This window comes from Lygodium microphyllum, chromosome 17 (genome assembly GCF_053477565.2).
Source record: "Lygodium microphyllum isolate KBCC chromosome 17, Lygodium_microphyllum_v1.1.10, whole genome shotgun sequence".
In the NCBI taxonomy this organism is placed as follows: domain Eukaryota; kingdom Viridiplantae; phylum Streptophyta; class Polypodiopsida; order Schizaeales; family Lygodiaceae; genus Lygodium; species Lygodium microphyllum.
The window spans coordinates 2,275,199-2,287,835 of record NC_141151.1 but is presented as its reverse complement, the minus strand read 5'-3'; the positions used below and the strand labels follow the sequence as shown (position 1 = coordinate 2,287,835).

The following is a 12,637-nucleotide window of genomic DNA, read 5'->3' as shown; positions in this document are numbered from 1 at the left end:
ACACAAGAGCATATGACGTTACAGCTTGTTGCACGAGATAGGTGTCAACATCTAACTTGTAGGATTATTTTTCTCATCACACGGTATTCCTTGATCAAGATTACCTTTGATCAAGATATAGGGCTTGGGAGTCCTATTGACCCATTCCAAAACCCTAATCCTACTAGGCCGATAAAGGTTTTGGCCCTAGGGTTCCTAAATTCCTTGCGGAGGTCTAGCCTTTGGTCATCTGATACTTAGGGTGAGAACCCTAGATCGTTCTTGCACGAATGATTAGATAATCCTAACATTTGGAGAATGTGGGTAGGACTTTTAAGATCAGAAATATTAAATCGGCATCCTAGGTGCGATACTAGGCAGAATTTTAACATAACTTAACCTAACCTAGCGCATTGAGGTGTTCGTCGTACACTCACTATTCACGCCTTTATGAATCTCATGTGAGTCACACAATTACATGCGATTTACCTAATTGATCTAATTGTCTTACGATTAAAGGTGATCCTTCCCTTAGAGATGCAAATACTTTCTTATAAACTTGCAAGTACTTTCCCTAAAAGATGTAGGTAACTGCAAGATGTATGAGATGTATCATTCCATGCGAATATGCAATTTCAAGACCATATACCTTCTGCCTTTATGCAACTATAGGATCTATAGTGATCTTTCTTTTCCTTGCCCTATGCGATATTCATTGACATTCAGAGCTATTCTTATAAACCCTATGTTTTATGCATCAAATTCAAGCTTTAGTATTTTAATGAAGATGCATCCTTTCCCGAATTCAAACTTTGATAAAAGAACTCTATGCACGGATGTACCATTCTTTCATGAACAGATGCCAATGAATACATCATTGATTTAATCCTTCTTTTATCGCTTATCTCAACCTAAAATGTAGCTATCAATGCATGCGAATTGCATAAAATATGCTTCATTGTCAAAGTTCATAAATCTTTTCCTTTTAATGCAACTATTTAGACATCATCTAGTGACCGTCTACGATTATCTTATCCACTAGTCACAACCAAGAATTTATTACATAAGTGGATTATGTGTTATACGCCCTATCCTTTGCGTGATGTGACAAGGACGCGATTGCACAAATTCATCTTTTGACTTATGCATCATACGTTCAAAAATGCGACTACCCTTGACCATGGAAGTACAAGCAAATGCAAGTGCTAGTCATGCAACTGAACTTTGTAAATCGAACAAGTATATATAGATTATCCAATACATTTTAAGCTTCCCTACGTGAATTAAAACATGCTTTATGCGTCCTTTCCATGAGGAACTATTTTTCGAAACCTGGGCATTCAATATCGGGGCGTTATCCACTCTCGTACTTTGGGTGGAAGCTCCCGCGTGCGCTCCTCTCGACTTTTGCCTAGGAGCCATTGATGAAGTAAACTTCGACTCAACGAACTCTCCCTTGGCTCTCTTACGCGTTATGAAGTCATTACTGCCCGAGATTTCCTTCCCCTCACAGGAAATGGGCCTTGCAAAACACGGTTTAATAAAAATCAGGTAGCACGGGGGAACTTGGCCTAGAGAAGCTTCAATAGAAGCTTCTCAACCTTCTGGATAATAGAGAGATGACGTGTGTTGGTGAGGATGATGAAGATGACGATGAGGGTGATGATGATGATGATGACGATGATGATGATGATGATGATGATGGTGATGGGGGCGGCAGCAGCTAGGTGGCGTGGCGTAGACGGTGGCGGCAGCTTCTCACAATGCTCCTCCCCTTTTCAAGCTGGTGAGGGGGGTTCATATATAAGGTGGGGGTTGGGGGGGGGGGTGTGGCCACAGAGGTGGCTATTTGCATGTCCTCCTCCCATGCCCCTCCACAATCTCCAACTCACACACTCTCTCCCCGCCATGCAACGGGTGAAGGATGGGAGTTAATGTAAAAAAATCAATTTACAAATAAATCATTATCCCTTTCCCCCCTTGAAGGGGAGTTCCGGCGGTGGACTATGGTATTGAGCCACGGTTTCTTATGCACAACGTGGGGCTAGTGTTTGTTAGTGCATGAGGTTGGAGCACTTAGGCCACTATTTCTTGGTTGTGAGAGATTACTTCGGATTGCTTTTGCGCGGGATCTAGAGTCGTTAATATTTCGTTGTGGAAATATTACATTCTCTCCCCCTTAGAGGAATCGACATGTCCTCATCTCGAGAAGATCTGGGGGTATTGTTGGTTGAGAGTACTTTCATCCATCCAAGTGGCATCCTCTTCGGGGTAATCTTTCCACTGGATGAGGTATTCTCTTAGGGTCCTGGATCTCAAATGTCTCTCCCTAACATCTAAGATCCTGTCAGGCTGTAGCTCAAGGACTCCTTGGCTCGGCATTACAACTTGTTGATCATCAAGCATGTGACTAGGGTTAGGCACATACTTTTTCAATAGACTGATATTGAATACATTATGAACTTTTAGGTTTTTAGGGAGTTGCAGTCTGTAAGCATTAGGCCCTAGGCACTTGAGAATCTTGTAGGGTCCACAATACCTTGGACTTAGCTTTTTGCATTCACCCAAGGATAGGCCCACTCTTCTTTGGACGTATGCGAATGAAGACCATATCACCTTCAATGAAGGATCTGTCTTGCCGTTTCAGGTCTGCGTAAGCCTTCTGTCTGTCCTTGGCAGCTTGGATGTCCTGTCTTATTGATTTGATTTGATCATCCATGTCTTTCAGCATTTGCTTTGAAGCTTCAACCCTCAAGGTTGGATCCGAAAAGCTTAAAGGAGAATGGCAATCGTGACCATACAATGCTTGAAAGGGGGTCATGTGAATGCTTTGTTGGTAAGAAGCATTGTAGGCAAACTCAACCAGTTTGGCAAATATTGAATCCACTTTTTGGGTTCGCGACAGCAATGTGCCCTAAGCATATCTTCAATGACTTGGTTGACTCGTTCTGTTTGACCATCAGTTTGGGGATGATAAGCTGTACTGAAACAGAGTTGAGTCCTAATGGCCTCGAAGATAGCCCTCCAGAAGTGTGAGGTGAAGAGAGAGTCACGATCGCTAATGATTCTTCTGGGTAACCCATGCAGTTTGAATATTTCCTTGATGAATAACCTTGTGATGTCTGAGGCTTTATAGTTTGTCTTAACAGGGATAAGATGTGCAACCTTGGTGAGCATATCTACCACGACCATAATGGAGTTGTATCCTCCCTGAACTTGGGGCAGGCCAACAACAAAGTCCATACTAATAAATTCCCATTTCATTTGGGGAATGTCAAGTGGTTGCAATTTCCCTGGCATTTTGACATGTTCGGCCTTAATGCGTTGACAAGACAAACATTCCGTGACATATTTGAGAACGTCGCCTTTGAGCCTATCCCAATAATAGCTCTTCCTGACCGCATTAAGGGTCTTGGCATAGCCAGGATGTCCTGAGAAAGGGGAGTCATGGGCTTCCCAAAGTATCTTCTGCTTGAGTGATTGGCTTGCCGGGATACATAATCTCATCCTATAGTAGACAAGTCCACTATTGATAGAGAATTCTTGATACTTCGTTTATAGCTTCGGGTCTTGATCTTTGATGGGGATCTCCCTTAGCAATTTCTGATAGGCTGGGTCATGACATGCCTCTTCTCTAGCTAGCTCAAGAATTGGATTGTTTGGCATGGATACCTTTGTGGCTAGAGATCTTGCTGTTGATGGATCTTGCAAAATTAGAGAATTTAGAAATGCCTTGCGACTGAGTGCATCGACCACTACATTCTCCTTTCCAGGCCGGTATTTGATTTCAAAGTCATATTCTTCTAGTACTTCAATCCATCGATGTTGCCTCATATTGAGCTCATTATGGATGAAAATCCATTTAAGACTCTTGTGGTCCATCACTAGGAAAAATTTGTTACCTAGCAAGTAGTGTCTCCAAAGTTTGAGAGCATGGATAAGAGCCAATAGCTCCAGATCGTGGGTAGCATAGTTTCTTTCATGGCTCTTCAGTTTCCTTGAAGAGTATGCTACGGGGTGACCTTCTTGAATGAGCACACATCCTAAGGCAAGTGTGCTAGCATCAGTTATCACTTCAAACTCCTTGCTAAGATCCAGAAGTTTCAGGATGAGTGCTGATACCAAGCTTTGCTTTAGTTTGTCAAAGCTGGTCTGTTCAGCAGGTGACCATACAATTGATACTTGCTTCTTTAGTAGATCAGTCAGAGGCGCTGCAATCAAAGCATAGTTTTTGATAAAGACCTTGTACCATCTTGTCAATCCAAGAAAACTACATATTTCTTTGACAAAAGTTGGTGTTGGCCACTCCAGAACGTCTTTGACCTTGGCCGGATCTATTGAAATTCCTTCTGTTGATACAATGAATCCCAGATATTCGATCTGTCGCTTGAAAAATGCACACTTCTTCTTCTTGGCATAAAGCTTGTGTGCTCTCATTGTTTCAAGAACAATGCGAAGCTGGGGTTCATGATCTTCTTCTTGTTTGGAGTAAACTAGGGTATCGTCAAAGAAGACGAGTACGAAGTCATCAAGATAGGGCCTAAAGATATCCTACATTAACCTATTGAAGGTAGTAGGAGCATTTGTCAATCCGAATGACGTGACTATGAATTCAAAGTGTCCATACCTTGTGCTGAATGCCGTCTTTGGGATATCTTCTTCCTTGATCCTTATTTGATAATATCCAGACTTGAGATCTATCTTAGAGAAGATCTTCGCACCTTGAAGACGGTCAAGAAGTTCATCTATTCTTGGAATGGGGTATTTATTTTTAATGGTCGATTGATTCAACCCTCTGTAGTCAATGCATAGCTGAAGCGTTCCATCTTTCTTCTTCTGGAACAGCACTGGAGCTCCCCATGGCGATCTACGGATGCAGCCTTGGTCTAACAGCTTCTTGAGTTGCTCCTTCAGCTCAATCGCTTCCAAGATGGATATCCTATACGGTCTCTTTGCGACTGGAGCAGCTCCTGGCGCCAGCTTGATTTCGTGATCAACTTCCCTTTGAGGAGGAAGTTCTGTCAGCTCTTTAGGAAATACGTTTGCGTATTCCTTTTAACCATGAAGGTTCTTCCCTAGATTCCTGATTCACTGGTCCATCTCCGTTCCACGTACAGGGGTGAAGGATTGTAGATGCGGTCTAGAATATTCATCATGCCTAGCCTCCGTCGATAATCCGAAGCACACATTGCAGACATAAACATAACCTGGAGCACTAAGAATTTGTTCCATACTTTGCGACTCTGCAGCCCAACATCCATAAGTAAGTAAGGAAATGTTCTTAGCGGCAACATTGCTCTACTTCCCCTTGCTAAGTTCCCTTGTAAATATTAGATCCCGTTGGTTTGCTTTGATACCAACCGTAACGTGTCCCCACGTCCACTTGTGGGACACGTCTTAGCAGCCCATCAAGAAGAGAGTCTAGAAAAGTGCTGCCCGGCACTCACAAGGAATGTCATGGGGTTTGCGATCCAGGTCTTCCCGAGTCTGCCACGAAGCGGAAGCAATTGGCCATTCCCACTTAGGACTAGCTTGAGTCAGGGTTTTTCCTAATAGTCAAGTCTCTAGGAAGTAGCTAGCGTCCACAGACGAACCACTTTGCGCAGAAACATCAGGGTCGAAGCGGATTTATACTACACTTGGTTCAAGGAGAATGGAAAACGAGAGGGATGCGAAGCTCGACCTCTCTGCCCGTAAGGCATAGTCCCATTCCATTCCCCTAAAACAACACAAATCGGGACTCTAGCTTTATAGATTCTAGGTCATTGTTACCTCGCTGTCAATTTCTTTGAGAAAAGTTCCCGGCTAATCGGGACCACCCTTCCGTAGGACGGACCTAGAGTCACATCCACCACACTTTCCTCGGGTTGCTTAGTTATCTAATTACCTACCACATTTAGTTTGACAAGCAAAAACAACTTCCTTAATTAACCATTTAATCACTAGTTCCTTCACGTAAATTAGGCACTGACATAGAAAAACAATGTCAAGCAAGTTCCTTTTCAACATTTGATCTTTATTTATCAATCTTTGGAATACATCAAATAACCTGCCCGAAGGCTATTCCAGCAATCCTCAGGGATCGCTATTCCAAGTTCCACCCATTGACTAATATACGGGCCTCGAGGTCTCATCTCGAGTCACGTCGGCCTCTTGTGCAGATCCAGAGGCAAGGAATTTACGGCAATAGCCTCCCCTGGCATCCAAGCGTCCTTGTGCTCCAAGCAGCACCCACGAAGAGACATCTCATGGTGGGTTCGGTCCACGTACCCGGTGCGGCTAACAACCCCCTTGGATAGGGTCAGGCAGATAGTTGGAGGTAACTGATATTGCCTCTTCCTCTAGGATTTTAACCTGAAGCATTAGTTATTTTTCCCACATTAGTTCCTTGAGCAAAAAAGTACAAACAGTGCACCTAAGTGTACAATCACGAGCATTCCAGTGGTCGTTTGTACGGCCAACTGCTAAGGTGTGATTCCTTCTCCCCGAATACTTCCAGCATTCGATCCAAGATTAGTGGCGACTTGGCAAGATCCCAAGGGTTTCGTAAACTGAGTTTCTTGTTTACCCTTTTCTCCTTGGGTTAGGGTTTATACCCTGTTGACCCAAATTGTCACTACCTTAGGTTTCCTTATGTCATAGTCAATAAATCCTGGACAACCCCGTCGTCCTAACTTGGTTGGTCAAATTGCTTCTTGGCAACTCACCACTGCCCTAAACTTGACAAGACAGTTCCCAAGAGGGAGTGTTGTAGTAGGGCAACTACTCAATTCTCAGAGAAGCTAATTTGTAATTAGAACTTGCCAACCTTGATCTAAGGTGTAGTGGTACTATTTTGTGATTTAGACACAAGAGCATATGACATTACAACTTGTTGCACGAGATAGGTGTCAGCTCCTAACTTGTGGGATTATTTTTCTCATCACACGGTATTCCTTGATCAAGATTACCTTTGATCAAGATATAGGGCTTGGGAGTCCTATTGACCCATTTCAAAACCCTAACCCTACTAGGCCAATAAAGGTTTTGGTCCTAGGGTTCCTAAATTCATTGTGGAGGTCTAGCCTTTGGTCATCTGATCCTTAGGGTAAGAACCCTAGATCATTCTTGCATGGGTGATTAGATAATCCTAACATTTCGAGAATGTGGGTAGGACCTTTAAGATTGGAAATATTAAATCGGCATCCTAGGTGCGATACTAGGTAGAATTTTAACATAACTTAACCTAACCTAGCGCATTGAGGTGTTCGTCGTACACTCACTATTCACGCCTTTATGAATCTCACGTGAGTCACACAATTACATGCAATTTACCTAATTGATCTAATTGTCTTACGATTAAAGGTAATCCTTCCCTTAGAGATGCAAATACTTTCTTTTAAACTTGCAAGTACTTTCCCTAAAAGATGTTGGTAACTGCAAGATGTATGAGATGTATCATTCCATGCGAATATGCAATTTCAAGACCATATACCTTCTGCCTTTATGCAACTATAGGATCTATAGTGATCTTTCTTTTCCTTGCCCTATGCGATATTGATTGACATTCAGAGCTATTCTTATAAACCCTATGTTTTATGCATCAAATTCAAGCTTTAGTATTTTAATGAAGATGCATCCTTTCCCGAATTTGAACTTTGATAAAAGAACTCTATGCATGGATGCACCATTCTTTCATGACCAGATGCCAATGAATACATCATTGATTTAATCCTTCCTTTATTGCTTATCTCAACCTAAAATGTAGCTATCAATGCATGCGAATTGCATAAAGTATGCTTCATTGTCAAAGTTCATAAATATTTTCCTTTTAATGCAACTATTTAGACATCATGTAGTGACCGTCTACGATTATCTTATCCACGAGTCACAACCAAGAATTTATTACATAAGTGCATTATGTGTTATACGCCCTCGTGATGCGACAAGGATGCGATTGCACAAATTCATCTTTTAACTTATGCATCATACGTTCAAAAATGCGACTACCCTTGACCATGGAAGTACAAGCAAATGCAAGTGCTAGTCATGCAACTGAACTTTGTAAATCGAACAAGTATATATAGATTATCCAATGCATTTTAAACTTCCCTACGTGAATTAACACATGCTTTATGCATCCTTTCCATGCGAAACTATTTTTCGGAACCTACGCATTCAATATCGGGGCGTTGTCCACTCTCGTACTTTGGGTGGAAGCTCCTGCGTGCGCTCCTCTCGAATTTTGCTTAGGAGCCATTTACGAAGTAAACTTTGACTCAACAAACTCTCCCTTGGCTCTCTTACGCGTTACAAAGTCACTACTGCCCAAGATTTCCTTCCCTTCACAGGATATGGACCTTGCAAAACATGGTTTAATAAAAATCGGGTAGCACAGGTGAACTTGGCCTAGAGAAGCTTCAATAGAAGCTTCTCAACCTTCTGGATAAGAGGGAGATGATGTGTGTTGGTGAGGATGATGAAGATGACGATGAGGGTGATGATGATGATGATGATGATGACGACGACGACGATGACGATGATGATGATGATGGTGATGGGGGCGGCAGCAGCAGCAGCCAGGTGGCATGGAGTAGACGATGGCGGCAAGCATATAGGCGATGGTAGCTTGTTACGATGCACCTCCCCTTTTCAAGCTGGGGAGGGGGGTTCATATATAAGGTGGGGGTGTGGCCATAGAGGTGGCTGTTTGCATGTCCTCCTCCCATGCCCCTCCACAATCTCCAACTCATACTCTCTCTCCCCGCCATGCAACGGGTGAAGGAGAGGGAGTTAATGTAAAAAAAAATTTGCAAATAAATCATTATCCCTTTTCCCCCTTGAAGGGGAGTTCCCATGGTGGACTACGGTATTGAGCCACGGTTTCTTATGCACAACGCAGGGCTGGTGTATGTTAGTGCACGATGTTGGAGCACTTAGGCCAATATTTCTTGGTTGCAGGAGATTACTTCGGATTGCTTTTGCGCGGGATCTAGAGTCGTTAATATTTCGTTGCGGAAATATTACAAATGGTGACTTATATTAGGAGGTCTGTGTCACTCAACCTCAAGGATTTGTTTATAAAGGATCACAAGGCAAGGTGTGTTGTTTGCATATCATGGCATTTTATGGCTTGAAGCAAGATATATGCTAATTTGATTACTCCTACTTTCAATAATCCACACAATGAGAGTGTGCCATGTCTGTAAAAATGCGGATGATTATGTTGATTCTAATTCATTGTGTGGATGATATGCCATTGTCTTCGCTCCATGAGTTGCATAGTGTTCCCTTGAAGGATGAATTGTAGGATTCATTTGATGTTACAAATCAAGGCCATCTACATTACTATCTTGGTATAAATTTTGCTATGATTGAGGAGGACATTGTTGTGAGAATCCAACTAGATTGGAAAACACCTAGGGCATTATTAGTGGGCTGGTTGTTTTGACACCGGAATGTCCATAGTGGCAATTGTTGCATGCTTGGTGATTCATGCATCTCTTGGCTGAGCAAGAAGTAGTCTACAATGGATACATCTAGTTGTGAGGCTAAATACAAGGTGAATTTTGCAACTACATTAAACTGTGTATGTCTTCAACACCATTTAGCTAATGTTGGTGTGGGACAATACTCATCCACTCCTATCTATACTGACAAACAAAGTGCCATGACAGTTGTGAGGAACCTAGTATTTCATGCTCACACTAAGCATATTGAGGTGCATTATCATTATCATAGAGATAGGCTTTATCTAGGGGAAATAAACTTGTTATATATCCCTACATGGAACAACTTGTCTTCACTTCATTCACTTCAATGGGATTTGTTTCCCCTAGTCATTGTAGTGTAAACATTCTTGATGCACATGAGCAATTTCTACCTTCTTGCTAGAGAAGGGTATTTTCACTGGTGTGAACACCCATTATGGTGTGGTATTTTGGTAGCTTGGAGTTGTACTTTCGTCCCATCATTCTCACGTTAGTGGAGATGGCATTCTAATAGTAACTCTCTCTATTGTCATTTACCATTCAGTGTGAGTGTGCGTGTGCGTGCTTACAATCAAGCATCAGTCCAACAATTCTAATAGTAACTCTCTCTATTGTCATTTACTATTCAGTGTGAGTGTGCATGCTTACAGTCAAGCATCAGTCCAACAATGAAGGCATGGAAATGCCCATGGTGGTGGTCTATGACTTGCCTCTTGGTATGTGGAAAACATGCTCTATTTGAGTATGTTAGCTAGCCTTTCAATTAAGTTTTCTAAAAAAAATACTTCTTATAGTCTTTCATTTAAACATAGATAAAAGTACATATACTATATAGTTTGAAAATGTGCAAGTAAAACAATCTATGCAATATTTAGATATTCTTTTGTACATTTCTAGTCCATAACTAATGGAACCTATGAGAATGGAAAAATGCTGGAGAGAGAGAGAGAGAGAGAGAGAGAGAGAGAGAGAGAGAGAGAGAGAGAGAGAGAGAGAGAGAGAGAGAGAGAGAGAGAGAGAGAGAGAGAGAGAGAGAGAGAGAGAGAGAGAGAGAGAGAGAGAGAGAGAGAGAGAGAGAGAGAGAGAGAGAGAGAGAGAGAGAGAGAGAGAGAGAGAGAGAGAGAGAGAGAGAGAGGGGGGGGGGGATGGAGGGAGGGAGGGAGGGAGAACCATAAACTTGACAAGTGTATATGATTTGGATCACTCTAGTTTGGATGTTTATACCATCTAACCAATATAAGATACTAAAGATATCATTAATTGCTCTCAAAACCTATATTAATTGCTCTCATAACCTTGCGTGTATTGAGACATAGGAAACCTAACAACAAACATCGTGACCTTGCCTATAGACAAACCAAAAATCAAATTGAAAAAGATCATAGCTATTTGATAAATGTCTTCAACATTCAACCCATATAATTTTTAAAAATATTTTCATTCAACTTGCACACTTAAGGAAGAGTAAGAAACCTAAGAGTGAACTCAATGGCCATGACCCAAAAGCTTGTTAAAAAGGGTTTTATTTGTGAATAGTAGGAAATATTATCCCATGTTTTTGAATGGTATTTCTTGTTACCAAAACTCCCATTTCTAGCAAATAAACCTTACATGTTCCATGGAGAAGCACATTAATGACATCATCAAGTACATGTTCTAATATGAAACATATACAATGATATTACCAATTACATGAGGTTTGAAACCTTATCAAAACTTTTGAAGACTTCATTCAATTGGGACAATCTTTTTTGGACTCAATCTTGAACTTAGCAACGAGTCTCTTCAATTATACCCAACTAGAACATGTGGCTTATCAACTTTCACAAACTATTGAAGATGATATCCTTCCATTTTTGAACTAGAGTATGATGCTTGCCAATTTCTTTCGTAGATTCTTCCAATGAATCAGAGTTGATGCATCACTTTGAAATCTCTATCTACTTCTTAGAGATTGTCCATAATGATTATCTCAAGGTGGCATTCAAGTCAATGGACTTTGATACTCTTACCATAGTAGTTGCGACAATTGCCTTGATGAGAAAAGCATCAGAAGTAAGTAAATCATCTCTCTTCCTTGTTGTTTGTATAATCAATGAGGCTACCTCACTTAATCAATTTATATTTTATGCTATATAGGTTTTGCACACATAGGGTGCAAGGACATTTTTGGTCATGAATGTCATACCATTGGGGCATGCTCCTTCTATATTGAGTAACCCATATGGTACCGAAAATAGGGATGAATATGGGTGTAAAGTGGATAACTTAGACTTGGTGAACACACATAATGAACATGTGGTGGATCTCTTGAATGAACTACAAGAGGAGTATCCACTTTTGCTGAATGGATTTTATTTGATGCTTATAGTATCATGTTGGATACTTATCACAATTCCTCTAAATATGGTAATTTAACTTGATCTCATTCTTCACATCTTTGTTTTCCATTAAGAAACCACTTTATGAAGTAAGCAAGTTTGTGATAATGGAGATAATGTGAATTCAATATCACAGTAGGTTCTTATCAAAAATATGTTTTGTCCCTCTCTAGGTCGCCATAAGCAATACTATTTACATAATTTAGAAATTGTATGTGCTCATTTGGTTCTTGCTTTTTATTGATGGAATATTTTCTTATATTATATTTGCAATAGGGGTCAAGTACCCATTTCAAGCATGTTGTGGAGCTAGTGGTGAGTATAACTACATGGAAGATGTAAACTGTGGTGAAGCTACTCAATATGTGAATGGTAGTTACATAGAAGCAAAGCATTGTGATGATCCTTCATCCCTTATTATATGGGACTCCATACATCTTGTTGAATCCTTTTGTCACTTTATTGCTCAAGGAGTGTCGAATGGTAAACATCTAATTTCAAATTTTGACATCTTTGAGAGAATCAACTCATATAAGTTGCTACAAAGTTATTAGACATTCATGCAATGAATGTTAGACTATTCTCTAATGAAAAGAATGAATCATTATTATCTTTCCAAACACATTCACCTATGTACAAGTTTGGATTAGGGTCCCACCTCTTAGCTTTTGTATAAGCATTTATTATACCAATGTTGTCTTATAGTGATGATAGATGAAATGTAACTCCAATAATAAGAACTAATCTCAACTTCTTGCCTTGACAAAAGAGGAGATAATGTGCACCTTCAATCATCACTACTAATTT

At 40.8% G+C, this 12,637-nt stretch overlaps 1 pseudogene; it reads left to right on the top strand.

Moving 5' to 3' along the window:
* Window positions 1-8,515: 8,515 nt before the first annotated feature.
* Window positions 8,516-12,384, top strand: LOC148021502 (GDSL esterase/lipase At3g05180-like; annotated as a pseudogene).
* Window positions 12,385-12,637: the final 253 nt, after the last annotated feature.